Below are 16,344 nucleotides of genomic sequence, written 5' to 3'. Positions count from 1 at the left end.
TTGGTTTGTGGAGCTGCATTTTTTGTTTTGGTCTGGGTTGTTTGTTTTTTTTTTTTACCAAAGAAGTAGTAGAGAAGTTTCTTCCCAGAGATATTGGAATTCCTTCCAAAGTCTTTCTCCTGCCGCAGGACTCAGTCAGTGTTCATAACCCACAGAGCCATCACCAAGATCCACTGGGAATATGATGTAAATAAATGTTGATGAAGGTACCTTCACATACCCATCCTGAAAGGAGGTTTTGCTGCTCAGCCTCCTCTCACTCAGCCATGTGTGAGTGGTACCAGCAGAGTGTTACCTGGTGTAAATACAGGTGTTCTGATCTGCTTCTCCTCAGCTTGAGCTTCAATTTGAATGTCAAGTGGAGGAGGAGCTGTGAAAGTGTTTTTTCAGCAGTTTTAGCATTTGCACATTGCCTTGAAAGTCTGAGGCAATCCAGGCAGTCCTGGAGAGCCTTTGGCACTCCTGTGGAGTGTGTGGATCCAGGGAGACCCAACCCCTGTTGGAGACTTTACCTTTGTTTCCTAAACACCTTCATTTCCTTTGGCAGGGATCAAACCCACTAAATGTCACCACCTGGACCAGGATTGTCCATCCAGCAGAATGTTGGGACCGATGAGCACTTTGTAGCTCACACATCCATGTCCTGGAGGAAGGACGGCTTCTGTAAGCTACAGATGCACTAGAGAGTGCATCCTGTGCCCCCAGTGCAGTGGCCCCATCCACCACTGCAGGGCTGGGAACAAACCAGGAGTGAAAGTTCATTATGTGTTCATACTGCAGGGCCTCCATCCCACCCCAGTTCTGGAGGGAAAACACAGGAAAAATGGGAATATCCATGGGAATGGGGTCAGGAAAAAGGTCAGGAATAGGGGATAAACCCAAAATCAAGGATAAAATCCACCCTGATCCCAAAACATGGATATAGGGAGGGATATGGGTGTTCCCCAAGTGCTGCTTCAAGGCCTCAATCCAGTCCTGCTTCTGGGAGAAGAACGGGATGTGGCAATGGGATGGGGAATGGGGGCAGGGAAAAGGGGGTCCCAGGGAAACATCCTGGATAGTTGGGAAAAATAAAGGCAAAATTGGGAATAAAATCCATACCTAAAAATAGTTACGGGGAAATAGGGATGTGGATATGCTGCTTCAGGGCCTCGATCCTGACCTGATTCTGGGGGAAAAACAGGAGAAAATGGGAAATACAGGATCAGGGGCCCCCTGCAGTCTGAGGATATCCATGTGACACACCCACTGCCATGTTCCTTCAGCCCCAGGATTCCTCCTGGGAGCCTTCCAGCAGCTTTGCTGCCACATCAGGGCAGCTCCCCTGCCAGGGAGTGGCTGTAGCAGGGCCAGAATGTCCCCACTCACTCCTCTCCAAACACCTTCCCAGCCTGGTCATGGGACATCTTGGGAATGTGGGAAGTCAGGTCCTCGCTTCCAATCCTACCCAGGGAGAAGAAAGGCAACTCCCTTGGGAACCCCCAGAAGGGAGCCTGGGCTTTGTCAGGGTGTGTCAAGGGCAGGCTGCGAGTTCTCCAGGCACAGCACTCCTGGCAGGTCCCATTTCCTCCCTCCCAGAGCTTCTCTCAGTGCTGTTCTGCTGCTCTGACATCTGACTTGGAAGCAGCAGAGTCCTGAGTGACACAGGCCCTTACAGCCCCTGACATGGCCACTGACATTATGTAATCCCTGTGCCACCCCAGGTTTATTTCTACAAGCATTTCTGTGCCCTCTGTAAGCACTTGGCCATCCCTGGTGACACATGTTCTGTGATCTGGGGACACTGGCTTGAGAAGGACATCACTGGCTCACAGAGTGCAGTCTCCTGGGTACGATTCTGGGAACAAGTTAATCAAGCTTTAATTTAAGCCCAGGTGCAGGGTTTATCTCTGCTGCTCCTGCTGGAGCCCTGCTGGAGCCCCATCCCCGGGTTCCAGAGAGGTGTCTCAGTGCCACCTCAGAGCAGGGGAACCCCGAGGTGGTTCTGCTCAGGAAACAGGGCCCACCAGCCATGCAGGGAATGGGGCTGGCTCCCAAGAAAACAGCTTCCTAAATGGGAAAACCTCTGCAAGACTCGTTCCCCCACCCCACCCCCCGTGTCTCTGCCTCCATCCCTTCAGCTGAACAGGTTTCTGTGTGTTGGGTAACTGCAGACACCACACAACTCCACTGCCCCGGTCATTGCTGCCCTCTGTGCTGGCTTTCCAAGAAATCCAGGAGAGAGGAGAATTTTGGGGAATGACATCAGAGCTTTGGTGGGCAATGGTGCCAAAAGGGAACAAATGTAAAGCATCTACTCCTCCACAGCTTTTCTTTTTGTGCTAAAGACTCAGGACCGATACAATTTTGCATGAAAAATTGAGTTTCTGTGGATTATTTACTACTTTATATCAATTTAATTAAAGACTGAATTAAAGATTTTAAAATGTGAATTTTGAATAATTTCAAGCCTGAAAAAATGAAGGATTTTTTACTCTTATGTTTATTTTTATATTCTTTTTTATATCAACAGGACTGGTGTTAAGAAAAACAGATGCAAAGTGGGAAGGTGTTTCAGTATGCGAGAAGAAAGCTCTGGAGAAATAGAAAATAATCATCAAAATAAGTAGCAGACTTGGCTTAATCATTGTTTCTTTGTTATGGATCCTCTCAAAAAAGTAAAAATTGGTAAACACCCAGGCACACCTTCAGCCTTAGTTGTGTGTTTGTAAAATCTCCAGGTAAACTTACTTTGTACCTGAAATCAGAGTGCAGGTGGACTCCTTTGTGGAGTGGGATTTCTCTTCACCCAAACTCCAAGCCTGATGTGGGCAAGTCTCAGTCTAAAGGTGTGTTCAGTCAGTGATTCCTCCTGATTTCAGCACTTTGGGATCAGTGCTTACTCATCTTCACCAAGTCCAGACCCCAAGAAGAACATCCCAGGCTGTGCAGAACACCAGGAATCTTGTGGTTTGCACTGAGACCAGAACTGGTGCTTCTGGAAACCAAAAGTATTTCATGCCCACATCCATTCTGCCAGAAAGATGGTGACTGCAGCTGTGCTCCCATAGGGAATAAAACCTAGTATTTCTCGTGTACCTGAACATTCATCTCATCGTAGACAAATTCCGAGGGCTCAGTGGGGGTATTTTCAGCTGTCCTGGTGGAACCATAAGCTTTTAATCCAAAGGAAGGTCAGGGATAAGCATTTATAGGATGGCACCAGTATTCCCAGGGTTTATAGCACAGGTAGGCAACAGGAGCCACATGAACCAGCTCACAGCACTCAGTGACCATTTAGGGATAACTTTCCTTTTAGATACTGAAGGGAGGTAAATAAAGCCTAGGCCAGGGCTTCCCATTACAGTGAGATAAGAGAAAATCCCACAGTGTCCTGAGTGGCCACAAGAGGTCAGAAACTCGACAGTCCAATTCCAGAGGAAGGCTGGAGAGGTTGGAATTGCTGTTGAAAGGGCTGAGTATCCTTAACCTTAAACAAATGATTGTTTTTCCTTTAATTTTCTTTGGAGATATAAGAGGATTTAATTTGAAAGCTTTGAAGGCCTGTGCTCTGCCTGTGCTCTGGCACATTCTCTCAGATGGTGATGTCCCTCCTATCCAGCTCTTGGGTGATGCTTCTGTTCTGACTCTGCTGCTCTCCTGATATGTGATACTCAGTAAACTATGTTCTCTCCCTTTTTTTCCCTCTCACTTTTTGGCTGCACCAAGCTCTTTGGCAGAAGCAATGGAAGTTGCTATCTGCCTGTGCAGTGAGCAGCACTCTGAGAGACAAAAGGAAAAAGAAAATAAATGTTTCTGATAACTCATCAAAAGTAAAAGATTAATTCATGTAAAAGCAGAAAACATAGAAGTCAGGAATTCCCAAAGTTGTCCCAGTTGTGAATTCCACTTTTATCAGCCAAATTCTTTAAAAACCTCTCTGAATTCCTGGGGCCCCTCCTTGAAACTGCCAAGTGTTTGAGCTGCAACTGCAGATTTGTCAAAGCTCTCAGAGTAAAGCTAGTTCCTCTGTGGAAAGGCTGAGGGAGACACACACCAAGGTACAACTGAGAAATCCCTTAAATCATTGTAGCCCCATGGGAATTCCATGGGAAATGTTTAGCAGAACCTCTACAGACACTTCCCAGCAATCTACACCAAGTTTAAGCCAACAAATTTGCAACTCCAAAGCCACAAATTGCAAGTGTAAATGTTCCAGTCGCACCAGAGAACTGGATAAAATATGAAAAGCTCTAATATCTAATCCAAGCTGTGTCTCTGCTGTCTGTCAGTGCAGGGTGTTACCGAGCAGCTCTGCACACCATTAGTGCAGAGTAAGACATCTGAGCCCCCAGCAGTTGCTGCAGACTTTCACATGGTGGCAACCAGTTTGATTCACTTTTGCATGTCCCAGACTGCCAAGTCCTTGGAGCAGCAGCTGATGATAAAACCAGATTAACTCTTCTTCTCCTGAGCTCAGCCCAGGAGCTGGGAGCAGAGGGGAACCAGTCACACCATGGTTTGTACAACATTCCTGAACAACCTGCAGTTAGAAATTCAAACATGTTTTTGGAATAATGATGGCAGCTTGTCAAAGATAGGTGTCCAAGTTTGATAAAATAGCAATCCCTGTCAGCCGAGCCACACACCTCCATTTAGGTCGAAAAGAGAGGGAAGGAACAGCAACATCTCATTATTTTCCTTTCAAAGAAGCCTCAGTTGCCTTTAGCATTGATCCCATCTGGCTGTGAGATGAAATCCTGGGGGCTCAGAGCAAGATTGTAAGCCCTAAATTCTGAGAGAGGCAATCAGCCTTTCTGTGCCTAAATTTCTACTGCTTGAAAAATGGGATTAAACCTAATTGATAAGGAACATGTGAAGGCTGGAAAAGCTGACTTGCAGTAAAGAGTGGCAACTGCTCAGTACATAAAAAATAGGCTGGATTAATGTATTTGCTCCTGCAGGTAAATGATCACAGCACAGCCACAGGTTCTCCCTTGAAAAGGAACATACACCCTGTTCACTTGTGTGTGGAGACACAGTTGGTAAACATGAACAAAACAGTCCCAAATCTACCAGGAGAAACTGCTGCATTCATTTACCCATGAGGACAACTCCAGGTTTCCTTATTTCCCAGCAGAGGAGGTTCTGATAGGATGAGGATGACAATGACATGGTGCTGTCCAGCATAAACTTCCAGGGTTAGGTAAGTCTTGCTGCCCCTGTGTTGATCAGCAGGATCCTGCTGGCTACCCTTGACCCCTAAGGACAAGACTGGGAGACCACTGAAGGGATACAATAAGGCCCAAAAACCTGCCATGATTGTCATTCCACCTGGGGTAACAGAGGTGACACTGCACTGGGGTCTGATGCCACAGCCATGCCTGGGATGGGGCAATTTTATTTTCCACTAAATTGATGCTACTGTGGAATTCTGCTCTGCCACATTCCACCGTGGGACTAAAGGCAGCCCTCTGTATGTTGAGGGGTTGGGGTTCCCGACCCTAAAACACTGCTGTTTTCCAGGGCACCCCTTGGTAAGGGAAGGATGGTCCCCACTGAGCCCAGGGAGGGAACTCCCCTCCCCAGAGACACCATGTAGGGTGAGACAGGAGGAGAGGAGCCCTGAGCCTCCCTCCCCTCCCCTGGGAGAGGATGGCAGTGAGGATACAACACACAGAGCCTGCAGCAGGTGGGACTGGGCTAATTCCAGCACCAGCCATCTGCCTGCTGGCCACGGAAAAGGAGGGGGTGGACAAGGAGATGACTCAGCTCAGAAAAGCAAGTAGCTCAGCTGAAGTTGAAATCCTACTGAGCTCAGGACACATTCATTATGTTTTGTAAACGACCATTTCCATGATGGGAAAATATGACCTAAGGAACTTGCTTTGGCCAGTATTTGTTGAGGGTAACACCAGCCCTTGACCCCGTTTATGGGCTTTGCTGGCTCCTCCTTTAAATCCCGTGCTGCTCTGAGCTCCAGCCTTCATTGCTGGCTTGGGAGATGTCATGGCTCAAAGACAACAAGCCTTGTTCTCACCTGGACATTGCCAGGTGTCCTTCTCCCATTTCTCACTGCCCATCCTGTGGGTATGTTCCTCCCTCCCTCGGTGCTGCACAGCAGGGCCTGCTCCCCACAGCAGCTCCCGGCAGCTGCAACAACAACCCAGAGCTTGCACTTACACTTCAAACTTTTCTGAACTTCCTAATTGCCAGGGGAGCAACCCAAAAAAACCCCACCCAAACACAGTATGACTTCAAACATAACAGCAGATGACTTTCTGCCAGCACAGCAGAGCTGTTTTGAGCGGTAGTTTGGTGTGGACTCTACGATCTTGACAAAGCTTTTAAGGATTACCAAGCTCTGAACTAGAAGCTGTATTTTCTATATCCTGTGTTGCAAGAGGGGACCTGCAAGAGCCACTCTGCTCCTGCTGGTTTCCTCCCAGCATCACCAGAAGGGAGCAAAAATAACTCCTCTCTCCTCTATGACACAGTAAATGTGCAAGGAAAGCAGTTCTGTTCTCTTTTCATCCTACTCTTGGGTTCCTCTAATCAGACAGAATGGAAGGGCATTGGAGTTTGCTTAAGATGATGCTAATTATTGTGAAATGAAGATCAGTTCAAAAGAATGTGCCTTTTTTCCCTTGCTTATATTTACACCAACCCTGAGAGAAAAAAAACCAAGGATGGGGTAGAAGAAAAAGCAAAAAGCCTCCTGCAAAGGTTTCATTCTCTCTCTCATGTCTCCCAGGCACCATTGGTAGGAGCTGAAATAAGAAAGGAGTATCCTGAAATAGTTCTTGCCCCCATCTGTTCCTGAGCAGTTGCTTGGTGCAGGTGAGTTTGGGCTGGAGGTACCACAGAGGGGACAACACCCACAGCTCCTGAGACACCTCTCAGAGGGGACAATGCCCACAGCTCCTGAAACCCCTCTCCCTGTCAGAGACCAGGTAGACTTTTCTGTCTTTTAATTCCAATTTGCCTACAGACAGAGAGGCACAGGGGAGCCATGTCCTGAGCTGTGCACTCAGGTTGTGTTTCAAAGCTATAAAACACCTTGGTTTGGCAGGGATCCCACCCAGGGACTGTTTGTGCACAATACCCATCCTTTCACACTTACTCAACGTTAATGTAGGATTTTGTCATACAAAGTCATGGCCAAGGAAGTGCAGAAGCAGCTCATGCTGATTATTCTAAGACAAAGATGCAACAGTTCTAAAATTCACTATTACAAGCCCAAAGACCCTACTGCAAAACAGGGTTTGCTTAAACCTACAGTTGATGGAACTGGAAGAGCCAGAAGAAATCCTCTGTCCTATTGACACTAACAAATCCACAATTCATCTCAGCTTCCTCATTTAAAGGCATCATGGCTTGATTGCTGGTTTTATAATTATCTTCAAAGCATTTGGAGTTAAGCAGAGATTCAAAGAGTGCCTTGGGCTCAAGGACTCCTACAGCTCTTGCAGTGTCCTCTGGTCTAATGCCTGTGAGTGAAGGCAGAGCCTCTCCTTTGCATCCTCCTGTGCCACATGGGCATTTTATAGACTAATTTGTAAACAAATCCTCTCCTTTGGGTTCCATACAGACCTGCAAGTCTCATGCAGGACGTGCAAAACCTCAGGGATCCACTCCTCCCTGTAATCTCCTCATTTTTAAGAGAACCCTTCATTTACCATCATTCCATGTAAAGCTACACCACAAATGTGGTTCTCTCTATTGCTGGTGACATCCCAACAGAAGGACTATTATATTAACAGGTCTCCAGCAGGTCCTGTAGGTACTGAACCTCACTGAGACTGCATGACCTGGCAAGAACCCCCCTTCTCCATGGGTTTGGGTCAGCCCAGCCCCTGCAGCCAGCCCTGATTCCCTGCTGTCTCATAGCAATGGGATGCTTTGCTGAGGAAGCAGCACTGAGGTACCAGCTGGAGCACTTGTTGTTGTGGCTTATTCAGGAGGCAAAGTCAGTGCATCTGCTGGATCTGGAATATCACTGGGAACCCAAATTTCCCCCCCTCAGCTCATGTTCATAACTCAGCAGTTACAGACAGTACAAATGTGCGACTCCCTCTTCCTTACACCAGTAATATTGGAAACACAGTCAGGAATACTCATCATACTGACCCACAAGTAGAAGCTGCAGTTCTCCATTAGACTTTCTCAGAACAACCCAAACCTATCAAAGCTGCTTTCCTGCTTCCTTCCCAGCAGCTCCTGGAGCAAGGCAGGTCTCGGCACGCTGGGCTTGTGTTGCACTCTGTCCAGCAAGCAAAACATCCCAACCAAACAGGAAAGGGGAATCACAAGCACAGTCAGGCTTGTGGAGATACTTCTAGGCTAGATGCTCTTTTTTTGGGTTTGTGGGGAGGTTTTTTGTAGTATCTAAGCCCAGATTTTACAAAATTAACCATTTTGAATTGAAACAGGGGAAAATGCCAGTTGGACTAAACTTTTAAAAGACTTCTACATGCAAGATTTGTTCTCAAGATGAGTTTTTTGATTACAAATGATAACCCAAATGGAGGCACTGATAAACAGCAATATCCTCATCCTAATTCCTGAGAAACAATTCCTGCTGATGAGGACCATCCTCACGGCAACGCAAGAAATCCCCAAATGTGTGCACCCTGCTGATCCTGGGAGATCCAGGAGCTGTTTGAGATACATTTGTGCACCCTGCTGATCCTGGGAGATCCAGGAGCTGCGTGAGATACATTTTGTGCTCAGTGCAAGAGAAGGTTGTTTCCAGTTCACTCTGCAGGGATGGCATGAGCACAGTGTATCTGTAGTGATGGAAAAGCAAATGTGATCCTTCCCTCTGATTTGGTGAGACTGGAAAGATTTGACAGTGAAGGAATTCCTATAATCTCCTAAAAGACTGTGACAATCTGTCCCCATAACACCACATCCAGGTTTCTGGGATAGAAAAAACTCCTGTTGACTCCATACAACCCAAGAAGGTCCAACCCTGGCTGAGATTTTCCCTTGTTTTAAATGTTAAATTGTTGCTGCATTATGAAAAGTGGTATCACTGATAAAAAGATACCACTTTGAACATATTTAGGGAATAGCTCTACTAAGAAAGAGGCTGTTATTTTTCCCTCTTGATTTATTGAGCAAAACTGTTTCAGCAGATGGCTCATTAAATTTTTGCACCATGACTGGAGTAGGAGAAGAAAAAAGGAAAAACAAAAGAACAAAACCCGAACCCCCACACCATGAACACAGGAATAAGAAGCATTGGCTGCTTGCTGTGTCATAAAACCTTTTTTTAGCTTGTATTCAGGCACTAAGCAGAGAGTTAATATCTATATCTACTTTACAAGTGAATTCTCCTCATATTTACAAGCCAATCCCTATTTCCAGTGGCATTGTTTATGGGTAAGACATCTCTGTAGAGGAAAGACTGAGAACAAATTCCATCTCACACTTCCTGCCATGATTTCTTTTCCTTAAAAACCTTCAAAAATGGAAGACTCATGTTTGTGATCTGTCCACCTTCTGCTAAAAATTTGAGTTCCAAGTTTGGAAATCTCAGCAACAATCTCTATTGCCATCTATTCCATGGTCTGCCCTTCCTGTTTTCCACAAACAAAATGCTGTATTTATTTTGAAAATGGGAAATCCTGTTGGAAGGCTTTGAGAAAAAAAAAAGAACATACTGAGGCCAGGACCTCAAGTGGTCCTTCCGTTACCTCAAGAGAAAAAAAGAAATAATTTGAGTCAAGAAAAGGAAATATGGCAGGAAAAAGCATTTGGGAGTTACAGTTAGAGCAATACTAGAGAAATAAATAGTACAGAAATAATCAGAATTATGTAAATGGTTATTTTTTCATGCACACCCTCAGTTCCATTCAGTTCACTGCAAGGAAGGGGGACATGACCTGACAGTTTGGAAGGGATGTTCACACAGCAAAAACAGACACAAAAGATAAGAATTCTTGTCATTAAAACAATTATTATTATGAAATTCTATGAATTTGAGCTTCTAATATTATATTCCATTAAATCGATGCATTTTAATTGCTAAGGCTGCACCTTAATGTCTGGTTTAAAAGTTGCTGGAGTCATATTAGGATTGCAGCTTAAAAATTTAAGGATGTCCAGGGTATCAGAACATAGGCATTGAGGCTGTAAGACAGAACCCTTGAAGTTAATGAAAGAGTTTTTTTAATTTAGAAAATTTAAAAAAAAAAAAAAAAGCAAACATTTGAGTCCAAGAGAATGTTAGCACAAAGCTCAGATAACCACTATCCATTTGTTCTGATGTTCTTCTGAGCAATGCCTTCATGCAAGGGCTTCCGTGGGACTAGAAAATATTCTTATTGCCACGGGAAGAAAAAAAAATTAACCATTTTTTTGTCAATGCTCAGAATCCCCTCCTAAAATCCTCACAGTAGCTGAAAACACACAGATGGCTCACAAAGGATAAGAACACAAGAACACCAACACTTCTATTCTTTATTACCCGTACCCTGAGACAGAAAGAGAATCAAAAACTCCAGTTATTTAAAATGTTAAAGGAAAAAGTATTTTCTAAGCAGGACCCATGCCAAGTGTCAATCTATCCAAGCTATCCAAGCCATAAACATGCACTGAGCAGCTCCCTAGTCCCAGTCCTGACTAGCTGGGAATATCCGGGGGGTTGCTACACGGGTGGGAGCAACAGTTGGGTGTGTCAGATACAACTCCAGCCATTCCAGCTACAACAGAGGAGTTTTCTGAGGACTGCACCCTGAGGCTCCCAGGGGATACTCACAGCTGGGGATGAGAAACTGGGAAGAGAAGAGCAGCTGGTTAGGCCACGACTCAGAGGGAAAAGGGGAAAGCTGGAGAACTGTGGAAATGCAAAGGATTGCCGAAAGCAAAGGATCAGGAGAACACCCTGTCAGTGTGCAGAGCCAAGTGGGAACTGTGGGGAGATCCCTGGCTCAGCTCAGGGCCACTGTGGGACTACAGGCAGGTCTGAGCACCCCAACTGCCCATACGGAAGATGAAGGAGATGCTTATGTCACATTAGACTTACAGTGCTGCTCCCAAAGCTCCTTGGAAGCTCTTGGATCCAACACAGTGTGTGTGTAACACTTTGGAGATGAATATTCCCCTTGACCCATCCATAAAGGGGGCAGAAATACCTGGCCTTGCAGCAGTCCTTGAGCAGCCTCCTCCGTCAGTTCTGAACTGTAGCACAGAGCTGTCACCTCCATGGGTGAACTTTGTTACCTCCAAAGGCAGCACAGATCCTTGGGCAGCCTCAGGAAAGGACCAGCAGAGAACTAAGCCAGGCACTTCCAGAATGTTTGCAGTCCTACAGCCTGTGTGGAACCAACAGTGCTGGTCCAATAGTCCTGTTCACTCATGTTAGCGAGATTCCCTCTGGAATGGTCATGGAGAACTGTCTGCCCCAGCAAACCAAGCCCTGGGAGGTACCACAGCACCTTGTGACCTCCTGCCATGTTGGCATCAGCCCTGATTTCTGAACTGGAGGTGTCTCTGCCTCGCTCCCCCCAGGCTGCTCAGGGTTGGGAAGCTCCATTAGAAAGCCATTTGAGGCAGGAAGGAATTCCTTCAGACACACCAGGAAAGCAAGGACCTACTACAAAGCTATTGTATGCTGTTAATACACAAACCAGCATCTTCCAAAAGCTCAGGTGTCAGTCAACAGCTCCAGAGACCGGAAGAAGAGAGTGAAGTGAGGTCATTTCCACTGAGTTGGGTGAACACTGCCTTCCTCTCCACAGCTCTGTACTCAACCGCTCAAAGGCCTGAACAGGCCCAAAGGAAGGTTTTTACTGCTTTAGATTTGCTTCTAATTTACTGTCTCTGGGAGACTCCCCACTTGTGCAGTCCAAAAAGTAATTAAAAACAATGATCAACCAGGAATTCTTTAGTTATTTCTCCAGACTCCACATACTGTCTTTGTGTACATACTAACTGTGTGTCTCTTCGAAAGGTTTATTTGCCAAATGAAACTGGGATACAATGGGAGAGTTTTGCCATGCCTTTTTCCCCCTCCCAGTTCTCCCAGTTGTGACATTGTCACTGATTCCATCCCAGGGTTTCCCTGCTTTATCCCATCCTGCACATTGGGCCATATGCTCGTGGTAAGTTAATAACTATAAAGGAGGAGAAAGAATGGCTGTAAGAACTCTTCATTCTTCATTCAAATGAACACTGTTAGCCATGACTCTTTGTTCTCAAAATGTCCTTACTCCATACAATTAATCCAAGTGATTTCTAAACAGTTCATGGAAGTATCTGTGCAGATAATCATCTACCCCCAAACCATCTCATGCTCAGCTGAGCAGCCACACAAGTCCCAGTGTAACAGATTAGATATGAGAAAAATATTTATCTGACTGCTAGAAGCATAAAGATAGAAAATATCTGCAAAAATGCTTTGATCTTCATGAATATAAGGCACTGTAAAATGTATGAAATTCTATTATACAGCTGTAATAGTGAAAGCAAGGATTGTTCTGCAAAACGAATGCGCTGATGCATTTACTCAGGTATAATATCTGTCAAATAATAAGAATTTAAACTCAGTTACTTTAGAGAAAACTCCAGTAAACCACACACTGCACAATCCTGGAAAACTACCCCTGACAGGTGGTACCTTGAAGCACGAGGATTGAGATTCTCTAAACACTATATTGCCTCTGACTCATGTAATTATCCCATCTCTATCCGACTCCCCCCCGAGCCCTTTGTTCGGAGTAATATCTTGCAGCAGCAGTAAATTGCACATGCCATTTGTCCTGGTATCAAAACAAATGTCCCTCCCACTCAGCACCTTCGGAAGGAAAGCAGAGGAGCATCTCTGCATTTTCACTTCTGGAAAACATTTGCCACTGTCCCTGTTTGCTTTGTGTTCCTCCCCCAGGGTCTGAGGGACAGATCTCAGCAACAACAGCCTCCCAGCCACAGGCTGTTGAGCACACTGAGGCTCCAGTGAGAAGGGGCTCTCACAGGTACGGGCACTTCCCAAATAAACAGGTTCAATGCCCACACATTTCTAATTTTAAGCCCCTTTTGCTGCAGTGTTGGATGCTGAGCACTTCAAGCAACAGCTGTACAGTCACAAACCTCCCACAGAAGAGACTTCAGAGCTTCCTTCAGAGTGGTGTTGAGAGTTCTGCTTTTAACACCAAACTCGAGTGTTTCCAGCTCAGGACTTTATACTGGCATTTGCAGAAATCCATCCAGCCAACCAGTACAAGTGACCCAAAAGTATTTGATTTATTTTTAATAATCTCATCTGGTTCATAATGAATTTTTAACAATGGCAATTGCAAGCCTACTACTTAGAGTAGCTTCCCTCAAAAGGGCACAGTCAACATAAACAGCTTAAAGGCTCTTCTGGAGTTTACTGAGTAATTTTTGAACCCTATAAACCACTCAGAGGACCATAAGCAAGCTTAATGCTCAAAAACACACATCTCAGCTGCTGAGCACGTCCTTGTGTCCTCAACACAGTGTTGGAAGAGATGCACTTCAGTCCAGTTCTCTCAGTGACTTGAGCTCATCTAAGTCAAGGTGAAGAAGAGGACTGTGCCATTGTAGCCCTGAATAGTTCAAGATGCTTTACCAGAAATTAAATAGATTAAATAAGATGCCAACAGCAAAATGAGACTTGATCTGAGCTTAAAATTGAACCTAGGTTTTCTCAGTCCAGTGTCTTCATCATTTCTGCTCTCAGTGAACAGGTGCACACTCCTGAATTTAGGATAAGAAGCATCACCTGTAGCAGTGAGTGTCTGTGGGCAGTAAGTTGATGTGTGGTGCCCACTGAGCCCATCTCGGTCAATACACCCTGTTAAACCTGTGTTTGAAGCCTTGCCAATGCCTCTGTCCAGCCCCTGTAGCTCCACTTTGGGCAGTGAACATCACGCAGCTCCACTGAGGATCTGCTCACCCTCAGCTCTTGGCTGTAGATACAACAGAGCCCACCTCACTCATCTCCAAACAAACAGAAAGAATTCATAGGTTTATTTCAATTCCTTTTCTTGTAGCTCCCGGGCAACTCCGACATTGTTTATACGGGAGCTGCAGAATAAAGCTTTAGTGTAACTAAATTCTGTACTGGGTGATTTTGGGATCACCTGTTTCATGTATAGAAAGGGCATTGGGTAGATCCATTTCTGTAATTTGCTCCACGGTCAGAAATGAAATATTAGCAAAGCCCGAACAACTCCTCTCTAAATACAAACCTCAATACCACCTATGCAGTTTTCCCTTTGCAGCTCCCATTTGTCTCCACAGCATTTATTTCTGTGCATGTTACTTCCACTGTCACTTATGGCCTTGCTTGTGGCCTGTTTTATTTGCGCCAACTCCAGACTCCTGCACCACCCTGACAGAGCCTGGAACAGCACCGTGAATGGAGCCTGGGGAGCTGGCTTAGACACCTACCTGGGTACTTCAAGTAAAACCAGAAATCCTACTGTTTTAAACAGCAGGATTACATTTCATTTCCAGGAAAGAAAAGATTAGTTGGGTTGTTGGGGGGGAGGGTATTCTGGTTTTTGGTTTGTTTGTTTGATTGATGGGTGGGGGGTTGTGGGGTTTCTTGGTTCGTTGGGGTTTTTTGTGGTTTTTTTAAGGCAAGGAATTGGGCAGTGGAGGAAGATGCATGCAGGGATTTGCAGAGGGGATAATTTCTGAGCTAAAGCTTCTTTACACCGAGTTGGGGGTGGGGATTTAATCAATGTCGTATTAAGTGGAGCTGTGAAAGTTGCTGCAGGCAGCAGCACATTGATCCTTTTGCAGCTCGGGCAATTACCGAGCCCGGATCCGAGCAGCAGGTACCAGGGACTCCATCAGCCTGGGCTCCGGCTGTGTCATGGATCCGAAGTGCCACCTAGTGGGAAATGGCACTTTGGAGAGGCCGCTGCGGTGACTGTGATTCAGGATCGACTATCCAGATGTACGATCACTCAGGCACCCATACCAACACACTCTGTCAGAGCCAGGGATATTTTCCATACTAAAGGAGGGGGGGGAAAGCACGTTTCCAAAAATAAAAAGATCAAACTCCTTGCTATTAGTTGAGAATTAGATTCAAATAATCCACATCCAGTCCGTGGTCAGCAGCCAACTGCCCAATAGCACCTCCAGTCCAGGTGTTCAAGAGCTCTCAAAACTGGTGCCTAAGGAACAGAATTTCCCCAGACAGGTTTTAGGAACCCTGATTTATTTTTGCCACGTATTCAAAATTAACACAGTTTTCCTCTAAATTTCCAGGAGCTGCAGACAGGTGTGTTTCCAGCAGCAGAGAAGTGTTAAACACACAGACACAGCCCTGAAACCCAAAACTGCAATGCCCAGTTCCAGTTTGCTGAACTCAGCTGCCCCTCAGCTCCCAGAAGGGATTCACCTCAGCCTGGGGGCTCTGGCAGGGACTGGAACCTTCTGTGATGCACCAGGTCTGCCCATGGCAGGTCTGAACTGCCCAAAGTGGGCTTCTTGTCTCTGGGTCAAGAGTTCCCTCCTGTTCCTGGGGGCATCCAAAAGCACAGGTGAGGTCCTGCAAGCAGGCACAACATACACTTGGCAGCTCTTTGGGCCTTCTTCCAGGAGACTATTGAGCAGTTCCCTCTGGGTTCCTCCTCTGGGTGGCACTGAATCAGCAGCTTGGGCTCCAGAATGTCACCACCCTCAATCCCACTGCAGCAGTGACATGGCTCACACAGCCCAGGGAGATCCAGCCCTTTGCAAGGTGTTAAAAATTCAGAGCGCAGAAAACAGGAGTGAGGAAAAGAGATCCTTTGTTCAGAACTAGCAACATTTTCACTGTCTTTATGAGGCAGCTGCTTCCTTCAGCCATCCTAAAGGCTAAACATACATAACAAATGTTGCTGGAAGGTGGTGTCACCCTTTTAAAAGTGTGTACACTGATCAACAAAATATATTTGAAGCTACTCCTTAAAGGATAGAAGATTAAAATACCACAGTCCTGCCCTTGGTTCTTCACTGTCATCACCTCCTCAGGCACTTCCCTGGTGTGAAATGCCAGCACTGTGATGCCATGGTGGGTGACACAAAGGCACTGTCCCAGTGTGACACAGACCAGCCCCACGTACTCACCCCTCCAGCTCTGGTCACAGCTCAGCAAATGTAGTGTAGCACATTGTAGACATCTGAGCACGCTGTTAAATAGACAATTCCTGTAAAAAATTACAGTTGAAAAGCCTGGTGTATTTTCACAGGAGTGAAAATCTGTAGTGCTTGTAGGACTTACTTGAATAGACCTACAATGCTGCAGAGAGACAGCAAGGCTGGGAACACTGTGGGAACTGAAGATGTTCTACAGTGCCTGGAGGCAGAAGAATTAAAAAAAAAGTTTAATTTTTCTGA

The sequence above is a fragment of the Manacus candei genome, unplaced genomic scaffold, assembly GCF_025592945.1.
Source record: "Manacus candei isolate 608988 ecotype Guabito, Panama unplaced genomic scaffold, ASM2559294v1 h1tg000003l, whole genome shotgun sequence".
Lineage (NCBI taxonomy): Eukaryota > Metazoa > Chordata > Aves > Passeriformes > Pipridae > Manacus > Manacus candei.
This window is presented reverse-complemented; position numbering follows the sequence as displayed.